The 14,361-nt window shown below is 45.4% G+C and overlaps 1 protein-coding gene across 1 annotated transcript in view; it reads right to left on the bottom strand.

Annotated features, from left to right (window-relative positions):
* Positions 1–13,816, bottom strand: part of Fam3c (FAM3 metabolism regulating signaling molecule C) — a 46,910-nt gene extending 33,094 nt beyond the window's left edge. The window contains exons 1-2 of the mRNA XM_051151871.1: positions 13,674–13,816; positions 1,079–1,210 (exon numbers count right to left, since the gene is read on the bottom strand). The gene's annotated coding sequence lies outside the window, so the exon portion shown is untranslated. The remainder of the gene's footprint in view (positions 1–1,078; positions 1,211–13,673) is intronic.
* Between the last annotated feature and the right edge of the window lie 545 nt (positions 13,817–14,361).

The following is a 14,361-nucleotide window of genomic DNA, read 5'->3' as shown; positions in this document are numbered from 1 at the left end:
TGATTCGACCTGATAGGAAATATGGCGGTCTTGTAGTTCTGCCTTTCTTTTTTTCTTTTTCTTTTTCTTCTGCCCCCTCCCCCCACCCCCAGACAGGGTCTCTCTGTGTAGCCTTGGCTGTCCTGGACTTGCTTTGTAGACCAGGCTGGCCTTGAACTCACAGAGATCTGCCTGCCTCTGCCTCCCAAGTGCTGAGATGCAAGACCTGCGCCATGACCCACCTGGCTAGTTTTGCCTTTTTAAGCATCTGGAAAATGTGGCCATTTTCTGGGAGCCCAGGAGTGGACCTGGCCACTGTCTACCCTGCTGACCAGTATTTAATAAAGGTTGCTTCAAATCAGCCTCAAAATTGTGGTAGTGGTCTTATCCTCACCAGTGAGACTAACAGAAGCTACTTCATTTTTCATGACATAATTTGGGAATCACTGATGTCAGCACTCACAGCAAACACTGGATTTAATGTGTGATCTACTTCACGCTCTTCAATACCCATAGGCAATAATATATCCAGAGGTTTAAAGTTATCATTTTAAGTACCCCAGCAATTATCATTACTGACAGAATGATATACATCAAACAAAGAAACTATTAGATATAATTTTATGAACAGGCAGCAAATATTGAAAAAAAATGTGTGCACTCAAATACACGTACACACTTTTCCTCCCTATAAAACGACACAAAGTACATGAAACTTTTATTTTAAATGGAACTGCAAATAAGATTTTTATGCCGAAGGCACACCCACATTCAGCCAGCCAGCCAGCTGCTTCACCCAACATTTTGAAAAGGAGCGGAATTCACAAGGGAAGCTTTGAGTAGTGGATCGGAATATCAGAAATATAGTATCTCTGATCCCTCGCACATGCACTGTGGCACACAGGTCCCCAAGCGCAAGCAAGCACACAATACTGATTTAATAATTCAGACACACACACATACACACACACACACACACACACACACACATACATACACACACGTACACACACACATACACACATACACACACACATATACACACACATACACACACACACACACACACACACACACACACACACACACACACACAGACCTTTTCCTAAAGGACACTGAGAAGAATATTATCCAGTTTTTCTTATTCACTGGAAAAAGCAACAGGGTGGAACCCTGCCTGGCTCCCAGCCTGCAGGTCTTCAGCGGGCTCCCTTTCTTCTGCAAATCTAACCTGAAGAAGAAAAAAAATCAACACTTAACTGAGTTGTGGACTGTTGGTATTTTTTTTTTTTCCTTTGTTATCTATGTGAATACCTCCTACACAATAGCCAAAGTCAATGCTATCTAAAGTCCCTTAGCCAACAGCCAGAATTCTAGAAGGAAAGAAGAGGATACTGGAGTATCCACTAGACTTTACATTTAAAAAAAAAAAAAAAAAAGCCATATCAAAAGAGAACTCCAACAGGTCATGAATCCCCTTTGGCCTCCAGTGAAACTGAACTCTGCGTTCCGACACACATGGCCTTACCTCCCCTCTCACATGCCAAAATAATTTCACTCAAGTGTGGCCTAGGAAATGTTCCTTGAAAATGTGCTAAGTGGCTGGGTACCAGACATCGGGCTGTTGTATTTCGGCTTCCCTTGCCATCGGGGAGGGACAGAAGACCATGAGACCACCTGTGTCATGACACCACCAGCCTCCTGCTTGCTCTGGCAATTCTGCTTCTAAACTTGCCATAGACCGCTCCGTAAGCAACTACATTTCTGAATACAATTGTTTTCCATTAAAATATCTTAGGGAACTGACATTTAGAAGAATTTCTATATTCAGATCTCATCAAAGTGCCTCAGTCATTAACACGTCTTTAATCAATTTCCTTAATTAACTTTCTTGCATCTTTAATGATGCACGAGTGTAAATCCACAGGAGTATTGAAATAGATTTAAGAGCAAAGTATGGCGAGTGTTTATGATGTGCTAACTCCAAACCATGCCTGGCTCTTTAAAGAGCATCTGAAGGCACATAACAATCTGAGGTAGTGGAAGAAACAGCTCGTGAAGCATTCAGGCCATCAAGGAGAGGTAAGTCGAGAGACAATTAACAGGGCACTGACACAACGAAAAGGCCCCGGCTAAAACTCCAGGCAGCAAATCAAAGTACATAAAGTTTCTATGTTCTCAGTGAAAGGTAGAGATACAGAAATTAGAACTAGTTTCCAAACCCAGAATTTTAGTAATTAAGACAGTACCCTTAGAACAGATAAAAATGCAAATATTCCCCAGTGTGTAGTCAGGCGGATCTCTGAGTTCGAGGCCAGCCTGGTCTGTAGCAAGTTCCAGGACAGCCAATGCTACCCAGAGAAACCCTGTCTCTCAAAAAAGCATGCCCTCCCTAAAAAGAAAAAAGTAAATATTCGAGACAGGTTACTTAAGGAATTCATTAGTCCAAAAGTGAAGGGACAGACCAAAGTACGTTGTCGTATATAATAAGAAAGCTAATGGAAGGGCCAACGTCACATGAAAGTAAAAGCAGGAAGGGCGTTGCCCGCTGGGTGAAGGAGCTCTGGCCTGGATCGTATGCACACTCAGTCTGTGACCTAGGATAAAGCAGGGAGCCTAAAGCAAGACCTCAGAGGGACCAAGCCCAGTTTTCTGGATGTTTTAACTTAAACATTTCCTTTAGCCCAACTACCTAGACTGGTCCCGTTTAATACAATCTTGTTACTCAGAATTAGGCTGCACTATAGGAGAACCTGCCTAGAATGTATTAAGGAGCAACAGTAATAAAAGCACAGGTCCGATGGACTCCACTCCCTCCTGGAGAACTGAAGTCCAAATTACAACACAGTTCTGTATCAAAGAAATAAGCCATAAAAACAAGACCCAGGAGAGTGCTCTCTTGCCAGGTAATCATCCCACCAGCCCTCTAGCTGTCTGTCCTGGGTGGTGTGATGGCCTTACAGATGAGGACAAGGGAGTCCTGGGAAGAGCAGGGAGGATGGCCACAAGCAAACGCTGCTCCATCCCCCTCCCCCACCCCATGCATACTGATGACGTCAAGTATAAGATCTTGTTGGTAACATTACCATGCCAATCAATTTGCGCTTTGCCAATTGCTCGGGGAACTGCTAATCTCTGCTGCAAACCAGCCACTCCACAGATATGACAGTTGTCTAACGGATGTAAGCGTGAGTGTTAGAAACCCCACTACCACCTCACAGCAAAATGACGCAAGAAAATGTGCATACAAATAAATACAGTAACGTAATACTAGGAGAAAAAATGAAGCCAGCCAAAAGAAAAATATTATGAATTATATTTCACAAGCTAGAGAACCACCATTCACTTTAATCCAGCACTGGCCAAATAATTTTAACCAAACCAACTAAATTCAGATGACTCCAATATTTAAGTGGGCAGAGGCTTTTGTTACTTCCTTCTTATTTTATGTGTACAGCTACTCTGTGAGTACATCTGCGCACCTGGTGCATACAGGGCCCAAGGAGTTCGGAAGAGGGCACGAGATGCCTTGGAACCGTAGCTCCCGAAGACTGTGAGGTTGCCATGTGGATGCTGGGAATTGAACCCGAGTCCTCTACAAGAACAAGTGCTCTTAACCTCTGGCCTATCCTTCCAGCCCCCAGGGACCTATAGATTTTCAAGAGACCACTTTAGAACGTGTTAACTACAAAACACTAGACACAGACTACACTTAAGCTCTCTCCGAGACAGGGAATTCCATATGCAAACCAGACATGGCCACCAGCCATCTATAAGTGCACGCTGTTCTGGGTGTGCCTGGAAGGACATTTCCGGGTGATAAGCCTATGACTCTAGACTGACGGAAGCAAAGTGTCTTCCTGAATGGGGCACCAATCCTGACCTCACAACAGGGGTGCGTAAGGGAGTACGGTGTGCTGACATGTGTCTCCCCCTCACATACGTGAGTTTCCATGCATAGTTCCTGGCCACAAACTCCTTCCCACAAGACAGGATGTAAGAATGATCTTGTTATCTATTCTTCTAGATGACAATTCCTCTTCCCGCTTGCACACCACATAGAAACTGACTCTACCTTGCTGTGTTGCTGTCAGCCATGAATAACCTTCCGGTGTGGCTTTGCCTGACGGGTCACAAGACTCGCCTCCCTGAGGACTACTGCAGAGGCATGATGAATTGCTGGGGTTCCCCACCCCCAATCAGTCTGCTAGCATTAGTTCATTTCCTTTTTGTCCAACCACATTTCAACACAGCTGCCCATGCCTCAGTCATGCCTATGTAGCGAAGTCTCACAAAGCCCCAGGGGACAGGGCCCAGAAGGCTTCCACGGCCAGAAGGCTAAGGTTCCTAGGGAATGGTACACACCTCGGAAGAGCAGGGGAGCTCTGTCTCCCTTCCCACCCCACAACCTCTGCATCCATATGCGCACCCAGCATCTTTGTGATTAGAATGCAGTGAGCAAACGTTAAGCATAAACCACTCAAATTGCTTGAGCCTCAGGGGGAGCTTCTGTGCACCCCACCCCCACCCCCCACGCCCACCCTGTACATAGCTCATCCAGCAGACTCCATCCACCTCAAAAGCAGCCTGGACTTGTGAGTGGCATCTAAAGTGAGAGAGGTAGTCTCAACCCACCGACACTGTCTCCAAGCAAATCAGAGGACGCCCACCTGGAATCTGCTGCTAAAGGCGGTGGTTTTCTGGTTGGGAGAATTCCCATCACCCTTTGAGGACACATCTTTTGCATTTATCCTGGTATCTGAGAAGAGGAGGAAACACTGGCTTTTCTAATAGAGAGACTCTGCTGTGGCTGTCTTTAGGCTGGGAGAGTGCTGAGCGGCAAAGCCTGGATCTCTCAGCCTCCAGCTGTGTGAGCCCATTTCTTCCAATAAATTGCAATATATATCAAAAATATATATAACTACAGAAATATATATATAGTTTATTACACAGAACCTCTCTGTCTCTGTATCTCTCTCTCTCTCTCTCTCTCTCTCTCTCTCTCTCTCTCTCTCTCTCTCTCTCTCACACACACACACACACACACACACATACACACACACACACACACATGTAAATTTCAATATCTATACATTATTTATTTTTTTCAGGCAAACTTGGACTGATAAAAGTATTGTCAAGGTTAGAAGGTAAAGTGAATCTTCATTCTCCGGGCATTTAATGTAAAAGAGGAAAATGGGCTGGCACTGAGAACAAAAGAAGTTAAATCTAGAAGAATCTATTCTGCCAGATCCGCAAACAAAAGTGCACGGCTGAACACAAGCCGTAAGCAGCAGGTGCGGTGCGGTGGTGCACGCTTTTGAGCCCAACGCTGGGAAGGCAGAAGCAGGCAGCTCTCTGAATTCAAGGTCAGCCTGGTCTCCATAGTTTCAGGACAGCTAGGGCTAAATAGTGAGATCATGTCTCAAAAAGAGTAGAAGAAAGACAAACAGGGAAAAAAACAAAAAGACAAAAAGCCAAGCTGTAATACCATACACCACTATACATGTGACTACTGCTGGGCAAAGGCCCAGAAACTTTCTGTATAAAACAGCCAAACCAAAACTATGCTCTAGATCCAGGGACCACAATTTCTGCCCCAACTGTACACTAATAGCTGGATGGAACAAAGATGGATGGTCCAACACCACGGCCGCTTTTGGATTTTGTTCCTGTTGTTGTTGAGACAGGGTCTTACCAGGTAAGTCCTAGCTGGTCTAAAACTCACTAAATAGACCAGGCTGGCCTGGAATTCAAGAGATCTGCCTATCTCTATCTTCCAAGTACCTCCCAACTGCACCACCAGCTCTGGCTCAACTGTGGGTTTTGTTTTGGTTTGGGGTTTTTTCTTTTTTCACCCTTTTGGTTTTTTTGAGACAGGGGTTTTTTTTGTGTAGCCTTGGTTGTCCTGGAACTCACTTCATAGACCAGGCTGGGCTCAAACTCAGAAATCTGCCTGCCTCTACCTCCTGAGTGCTGGATGTAAAGGTACACGCCACCTTTTAATAAAGCTTTATTTATGGAGAACAAATGGGTTTCATACCATTTTCATGTTTCACAAATTCATTTTTTATTTGCCAGCCTACTCTGAAAAATGATTCTGCCTCAAAACTATACAGGCTTCCATACAGAATGAGCTGAGCCTCAAGGAAAAGGTTTTTTGTTTGTTTGTTTGTTTGTTTATTTTTTGTTTTTGTTTCTAATTAGAAAAAAATAAAAGACTGAAGACTTCCCTGATGACACCTTAGTACTTGAACATTTCTGATGGGTTATTTGGAGACTGCAGATGGCTTCTGTGGGCCATCTTAGAAGGCAGGCACTGCTGCAGAAAGAGTGTTGACCAAACACGCAAGCTCTGTGCTTGGTCAGGCATTTCATCAGCATGTACCGTCCATGGAAAGCAGCCTGTACTCCATGAGGAGCAGAATGGATCTAATTCTATCAGAAACACCTTTCCCTTCCTAGCGCTGGAGCAGCTCGCTCACAGCGAAGGCAGGAGTGAGGCTGGACTCGGTCCTGGTTCCAAACCCACACCTGGAGACAGACAGTCACAAACACGAGTAGTCCCCAAGCTCTGCTTCAAGGATGACAAGATCGTGCTCACAGGAAGAAGGGGGCAGCACTCTTCTTCTGTGGGTGATGTCACAGGATCGCGGCTGGGACAGGATTTTAAAAAGAATAGCTAACCATATACCTGATGCTTGACCAACTTTAATGATTCAGCTCTCGAATCTACTTCCTAGGCTGGAGTGATGGGTCGGCAGATAAAGAACTTGCTGCATAGGCATGCAGCCAGAGTCTGGATCCCAGAACCCAAGGCAGACGGCCAGACTGAACTCTGCCAGGCCAGACACATTTTTGAAACAAACAAACAAAAGGCAGGTAAGAAGACTGCATCCATGGAAAGGAACATTAACATTTAAAAATCCAGTAGGAAAGCAGGCGTGGTAGTGCAGACCTGTAATCCCAGCACTCGGGGAGGCAAAGGCAATCGGATCACTGTGAGCTCTGAGGTCAGCCTGGTCTACAAAGCGAGACCAGGACAGCCAAAGTTACACAGAGAAACCCTCTCCAAATGAAGAAGGAGAAGGAGGAGGGGGAGAGGAGGAGGAGGAGGAGGAAGAGGAGGAGGAGAAGAAGAAGAAGAAAAAGAAGAAGAAGAAGAAGAAGAAGAAGGAGAAGGAGAAGGAGAAGGAGAAGGAGAAGAAGGAGAAGAAGGAGAAGAAGGAGAAGAAGAAGAAGAAGAAAATACAAGTACCATAAAAACCAGATGTCCTGACACATGGTAGAGATGGAGTCATGGGCTGAGAGTTGAACAGGAATGGCCCCCACAGGCTCATATGAGTGAATGTTTGGTCATCAGCACAGCATGAGGAGGATTTGGTGGCCTTGCTGGAGGCAGTGTTACTGGAGGTGGGCTTTAGGTGTCAACGGCCCACGCTAGGCTCACACTGTCTTTCTCAGCGTGAGGACTAGGATGCAGCTCTTGGCTACTGCTCTAGTGCCTTCGTGTCACCACGCTCCCTGCCATGATGACGACGGACTAGACCTCTGAAACTGGGAGCCAGCCCCAATTAAACGTTGCCTTTATAAGAGTTGCCAGGGTTGTGGTGTCTCTTCACAGCAATAGAATAGTGACTAAGACAGATGAGAAGGTCAAAATTTCAAAAATCATCCTTCTCTACAAAATGAGTAGGGGACCAGCCTGGGCTACCTAAAACCCTGTACAAAACAAAACAACAGAACAAAGGCAAGGGCTTTAGGTCATCGTGAAAAGGCCTTGAGTTGGCTCCCCAACACTGCAAAACAAGAACAAACAATAACTCCGCATGCAACATAAGCTGCTACTACTGCGTTACTGTAAATTTAACAGATTTTAACATCAAGGAGCTAGAGATGGTTCAGCTGCTCTTTCAGAGGTCCTGAGTTCAATTCCCGGCACCCACATGGCAGTTCACAACTCTCTTTTAACTCCAGCTCCAGAGGATCTGACACCTTCTCACAGACATACATGCAGGCAAAAAAAAAAAAAAAAAAAAACAATGTAAATAAAATAAATTATTTTTAAAGATTTTAACATCAAGTGATTTTAAAGATTTTTAACACCAAATGCTTACTAGAAATACTAACTTGAAAAAAGGATTTAATATTGGTGGGACATTTTGGTACTGAACACTAGAAGATACAGGTTTTTAAAATATAATCTACACAGAGTAAAAGGGAGCATATGAATGGGAGGGAGGGAGGAGAAGAGAGAGAAATAACTGTGAAGCACACACTTCTAAATCCTAGCACTTCTAAGGTTGTAAAAAAGGAAAAGGACAGAGTTCAAAGTTATCCTTGCTCAGTGAGCTCAAGGACAGACAGGGTTATATGGGACTCTTCCAAAACACAAAACAAAACCCTACAAAAAGGGGGAAAATGGTTACCTAACAATTAAAAAGTCTTACAAGTTTTAAGAAAAGAAACCTATCTTGTATTTTAAGTAGAGGGAGAAAAAATATATAAAATATATAAATATATAAAATATGTAAAAAAAATAAGCATAAGAACAAGAAAAAAATCTGACTCCTATAAAGTGGTACTCCAAATGGGAGAACACGGATGGACCAAAAACTCTACATATTGAGTTAGTAGAATAATTCTTTCAAAATGCTGTTGTACTGAAAAATCTTGGGAATAGTGGGATGCAGATGACCTATGCCTGGCTACTCTTATTTGTTTGTCTGAGTCAAAATTTCGGTTCCTGCCTCAGTTCCCACTCTCCATCACTAGCATACACCACCACGCTTGTCTCTGAATTGTTCGGTTATCTGAATCAACATCTTATGGCTTTTCTTGTTTGCCTTTGGTAGCACAAAGTAGAGATTCATTTAAAGGAAGATTGACATCTAAATGTGGGAAAGTGGTACCACTTAAATCCAGAGTGTTCCTTCACCCTACACAATGGAAGAGATGAGGCAGAACAGGATCGCAGGAGTGACACTTCAGCGGCCTCCATGGTCCACCATAAACTGTCCTTTTCTTACTTCTCAACTGTTCTTCCTGGTTGGCAACAGGGGAGACTTCAGAAACCTGTTAGCTGACCCACAGCAGCCGGATTAAAGCTCCATTCTCCTACACTGGCCAATGCAGCGCTAATCCCCACTGTCTCTGCTCAAAACAGGTTAGGGAAGGTGCCCAGCCTTTATTACAAACTTTGCCCTAAAGACTTAATGGAACAGATGATCAAGCCTGACAGACATTTGGAGAGCAGCACTGTCACACCAGACAGCTCAGGGCTGGCAATGTCATAGCAGAATGCTGGAGACTGGAGAAACCAGAGAGAAACCTAGAATTCTTTCTTCCTGTCCAGCCATGTGAGTGACCGAAATATGGCAGTGGACCCGCATGCATTTAGCAATGTTTTCCAAGAAAACACTTAAAGGATTTAAAAAAAAAAAAAAAAAAAAAAAAAGCCTTGTGTTCTTCCTTTAACCTAATAACGTAGCTAAGCTACTTTCTCCGTCTATAAAGGTCAGCAGGCAGGAGTATTATCCACTGACCTCTCAGCAGTCCAGAAAGAAGGATCCTAACCTACAGACACGCCACCAGGGCCCCACATGCCATCCCACCTTTTCATTCTCCGGGCTGACAGGCAGAGTTCAGGTCTCTCCTGACACAGACTACTGTTAACCTAATTACCTACACCTAAAAACCATCCGACACAGGAGGTGCTTGGTCGGTGAGCGGGAGTGAGTGAGAACCAAAAGAGATGGACTGAAAAGCTGTAGGTCACATGGACCTGCCACAGCTACTGCAAACACTACATAACATTAAGGTCTCAGCGAACTACAAGACTTCCTATTAAGTCACTGACGCAGAAATAGAAAGGAGTAGCCAAACTAGAGTGCACGGTACCTCAAGACATGCCAGAGGCACACTTAAAAAGCCTCAGCCATCAGTACAATCTTTAGTACAAACAGACTGCTTACATGGTGGCACATCTGAAGAAATAAACAGAATTATTCTGTGTGTGCGGTGCTTATGTGTGTACATGTTTGTGTGGGCATGTGCATATGTTGTGTAGGAGGGTATGCGTGCATTTGTGTGTATGGGGCGGGGTGTGGGTGAGTGTGTAACCAGACATCACTGTCAGGTGGCTTCTTCAGTTACTCTCTAGGTGGTCTCTCATGAAAACCGGAGATTACTCATTAGGCTCCATTGACCAGGCAGGGAGTCCCGAGAGAGCCTCTGGCATGCACTTCACTGACTGAGTGACCTCCCCAGCCTTCAAGATAACTGGTTTTTTATATTACATCTCGCACAATAACCCCCAGTAACAGTACAAGAGAAACCCTAAAACTCTAGACACGTTAAAAACCTGTATTATTAATTCCCATTAACAGTCTAAATAGAGTGACTTCCAAACACTTGTATTTTAGTAAAATAGGACCAAGGATTCAGTGGCAAGTCCTATCAAGTTTTCTGAAGGCCTCGCGGAAGTGTTAACCACACCAAGGAGGTCAGAATCAATAATGTGCCTTTTAACAAGCAAATTTCCCTGCTACTGCAAACCTGTGAGATCCAAGCATTAAAATCCTGCAAGCTTCACAAGCTCTGGGGGGTGACACACAAGCTCTGGGGGGTGACACACAGGCTCCGGGGGGCAGGGAGGGATGACACTCTCTTAGGCTTAGAGCTGAGAGCTCCAGGATTGCAGCACATCAACTCACGCAGAGAAAAAGTTAAGAAAGGAAAAAATAAAATGAAAATGAAAACCTGGGCAGAGCTAAGACAAAAATCTCAAAGTACAATTCATATGATCGGAATTTTCCTTCTTTCTGAACAAGAAACGAAACAGGGCTGGCTGTCCCAAGCCGCCTCTGCCAGGTGGAAGAGGGAGAGGCAGGCGGTGACTCTACAGACTGGGTGAGGGAAAGAAGAAAGAGCTCCTGCCTGCGATGGCGGAAACAGACTCCTCTAACCCAAACTGTCCACGAGCCTTCTTACGGTTCTTCTCTTCCAAAAAGCAGAATCCCGTTTAAAAATCGGATAGCCACTTGGAAAACTGAAACGGTGATTAGCTTTCTGGAACCCGAAACATGAACAAAAACAGTGCAGAGGCCTACAGAGTAGCATTTAGTTTTGCTTGCTCTTTTAGAATTCTATAGCTGTTTATAAATATCTTGATCGTACCCTATGCCATTAGGGGAAAGATGGAAAGATAGACAAATACTATCAAGTAAAATGACAAAGGGCAACACGATGGCTCAACAGGTAAGTGTGCTGACAAGCCTAACATCCTGGGCTCAAGTCCCGAAAGAAAGTCCTACAAGTTGTTAACTGATTTCCACACATGAGCTATAGAATTGACATTAGCCCCACCCCCTACATAAGAAAAGAAAGAAAAATAAAAATAAACTTATTTTAAAAAGAATAATAAAAATTTTAAAAACATACATATTTTCACTAAAGAAGGAAGAAAGTAGAGCACCCACATTTCAGCTTACACACTGTTGGGGTTTTGTTTTGAAGAAAGAAAACAAGGAAGAAAGGGAGACATAAACCTACACCCAGTGTGGTGGGCTCTTCCTTTTCCATAACTACATTACACTTGATAAGGATTTATAGCTTCTTCACCTCATGTTGCAGGTTTCTCCCACACCCGCAGGCATTTCATTTATACTTTAGACAAATGTAAAACTGAAGCACATCAAGGGTCACAGAATCCAGCGGCCAAACCACCCCTGAGAAAAAGTCCCTGAACAGAGTGAGTCCATCTGCCCAAACAGGAAGGCAGGTCAGCAGCCTGAGGCACTAAGGTAAAGAAGCCACTAAGGTAAAGTTTTATCTGCTGAAACAATTTTCCAAGCTCCTATTTTTTATTTATTCTAGTGCCCTTCAAAACTCATTCCAAGACCACTAATTGCAGCTAACGCGTTGTGCCAATAGTTAGCACAGCTGATCCCCCACAGCATTGCCTTAACAAGCCTGGAGGAACTCAGTGCTGAGCATGCTCCTGCAACAGTCCAACTAGGTGCTCAACAGCCTGCCTGACCAAGGGAGGGACCAAAACAGAATGTGACTCTGAGAGTCTGCGCCCCGCACTCTGGTCTACATCATCTCCTCACTCAGGGGCTTCCTTCTCCACAGCCATGGAGACACAGATCGTCACGGACTAGAGGAATTTTATCCTGACCTTTTATATTATTTCTTCCTACCAAAAAAAAAAATGGTTTTTTGTTTTTGTTTTTTCCTGCTGTAGTTTCACAGCTGTGTCTGCATGGTAGTCAGTGCTCTTATACCTCAATCGTGAGTGACACATGGACGATTTGGGATCGATGTGTCTAGCTGTAACTTGAGGGAAGTCATCAGCTGCTTGTTCTTAATAAGTAAAGGAAAACATTTTAATAATCTATGAAACTGCTGGATGGTGGTGACGCATCCGACTAGACAAGAGTCGAGAAAAGCTGAGCAAGCCGGACTATGGTGGTGCATGCCTCAAATCCCAGCATTCAGGGAGGAAGAGGCAGGCGAATCTCTGTGAGTTCGAGGCCAGCGTGGTCTACAAAGTGAGTTCAGGACAAAGCTACACAGAGAAACTTTGTCTGGAAAAAAGAAAAGGGGGAGAGAGAGAGAGAGAGAGACAGAGAGACAGAGACAGAGACAGAGACAGAGACAGAGACAGAGACAGAGACAGAGAGAGAAGCTGGGAAAATGAGGCTAACATTTTGCCACTTTCCTGTTTAGTGGCATGGGGGAAGTTAGTAACTGTATTTTTTGCATTAAATGGAAATCTTTCTGTACTCCCTAAGATGTATGCGAAACAATGTTTCCAAAACTTGGAAAATACAACAGCCTATCACTGGTCCTTCCAGGGTCGCACAAGGCCCAGGATCCTGCCATTACCATCCAGTTTAACTTAATGTCTCACGAAATTCGCATTCTAATCCGTAAAATATGATAATAGTTACGGAATCCGTGTGAGGAGTTGTGAAAAATAAGCACTTGAAAATATTAACTGTATCTAAGATAGTAAAGATGCAAATTAGTGACTTTGTATCCATGTATTTCTTCCTAAGAAGAAACATGGCAAAACTTCTAAGAGAGAAAGCAGTTCTATATTATAGGAAGAAGTAATTACGTAAATTGAAGCTGATGGCTTCCGGCAAGATACAGCTAGACACATAGATCTCGAATCGTCCATCTGTCACTCATGATTTAGGTATAAGAGCATTGACCATCATTTATATTACAGCTGTGAACACAGCAGAAAATAAAAAACAAAATAGATTAACAGCGCTCATCCAAGACACAGGCCACCTGTGTGTTAACCCACAGGAGAAAACAGCTCCAGTCTGGCGGAGACGTTAACTTTACGGGTGGGTCAAGGCGGCCCTGCACGGAGTTCAAGTCCAGTACGCAAGTCCACGCCACCCAGTTCTCCGGGAACGCTCAAGCTGCGGGATTCCGATCGCTAGTGGCGAACCCCGGCTTCCAGCTGCAGCTGGAGCCCGGTGACGGCCGCGACCCAGCGCCAGGTGCAGACGCCACCGACCGAGCCGGTGGCGATGCTGCCCCGGACGGCCCGGCCCCTCTGCATGCGCGACCGCTGCTGTGGGCATGCAGGCAGCCGGCATGCGCCGTGCTCCGCTCCCGCCTCCGCGCGCCCAGCCGCGCCCAGACCCGCCGCTCGCCCGCCCGAGCCTCACCCGTCTGCGGCGCCTCCGCGGTCAGTCCTGCCGGAGGCCGACGGGAGCCTCCGCCGCCTCCCGATCGCACCGATCGCGCCGGTCCACCCGCCGGTCCGCGCCGCGGAGGAAGCCAGCTCGCCCCAGGCCTCCTCCCCACGCTTCCCGCCGCGGCCAATGGGCCGGGCCGCCGCGGAGCCGCGCACGCCCCCTGGCGGTGGAGGACCGAGCCGACGTGGGGGCTCCGGGAAGAAGGACCTCAGCCTCCCACCTCCAGGGTCTGTGACTTCAGGCCCGCGTCGCGTCGCTCAATCTGGACTTGCCACGTGGGAGCTAACCGCGTCCTCAGCTGAGTGGCACCCCGGGGAGGAGGAAAAAATGTGTCAGCGCCTCCGCCGTTCAGACACACACAGAGAGAGAGAGAGAGAGAGAGAGAGAGAGAGAGAGAGAGAGAGAGAGAGAGAGAGAGAGAGAGAGAGAATCTCTCCAACCTTAGAGGCTTGGATCAGACTTGGACCATAGGAAATCTTCACTTGACTCCTGGAAGCGAGGTGATCCTGGAAACTGAATGATCTATTCAAGGAGAAGATTGCTGTTTTCATGCTGCTGCGTGCAGTTTCTTTTCTCAAATTACTAGCAGTATGACAAATGTTTTTTTCATCTGTTATTTATCTTTTGCAAGACTGTAAGGGTTAACTGGGAAAATGAC

This window comes from Acomys russatus, chromosome 10, assembly GCF_903995435.1.
Source record: "Acomys russatus chromosome 10, mAcoRus1.1, whole genome shotgun sequence".
In the NCBI taxonomy this organism is placed as follows: Eukaryota; Metazoa; Chordata; class Mammalia; order Rodentia; family Muridae; genus Acomys; species Acomys russatus.
Note: the sequence above shows the minus strand (reverse complement) of the source record. Positions and strands in the feature narration are given on the sequence as shown.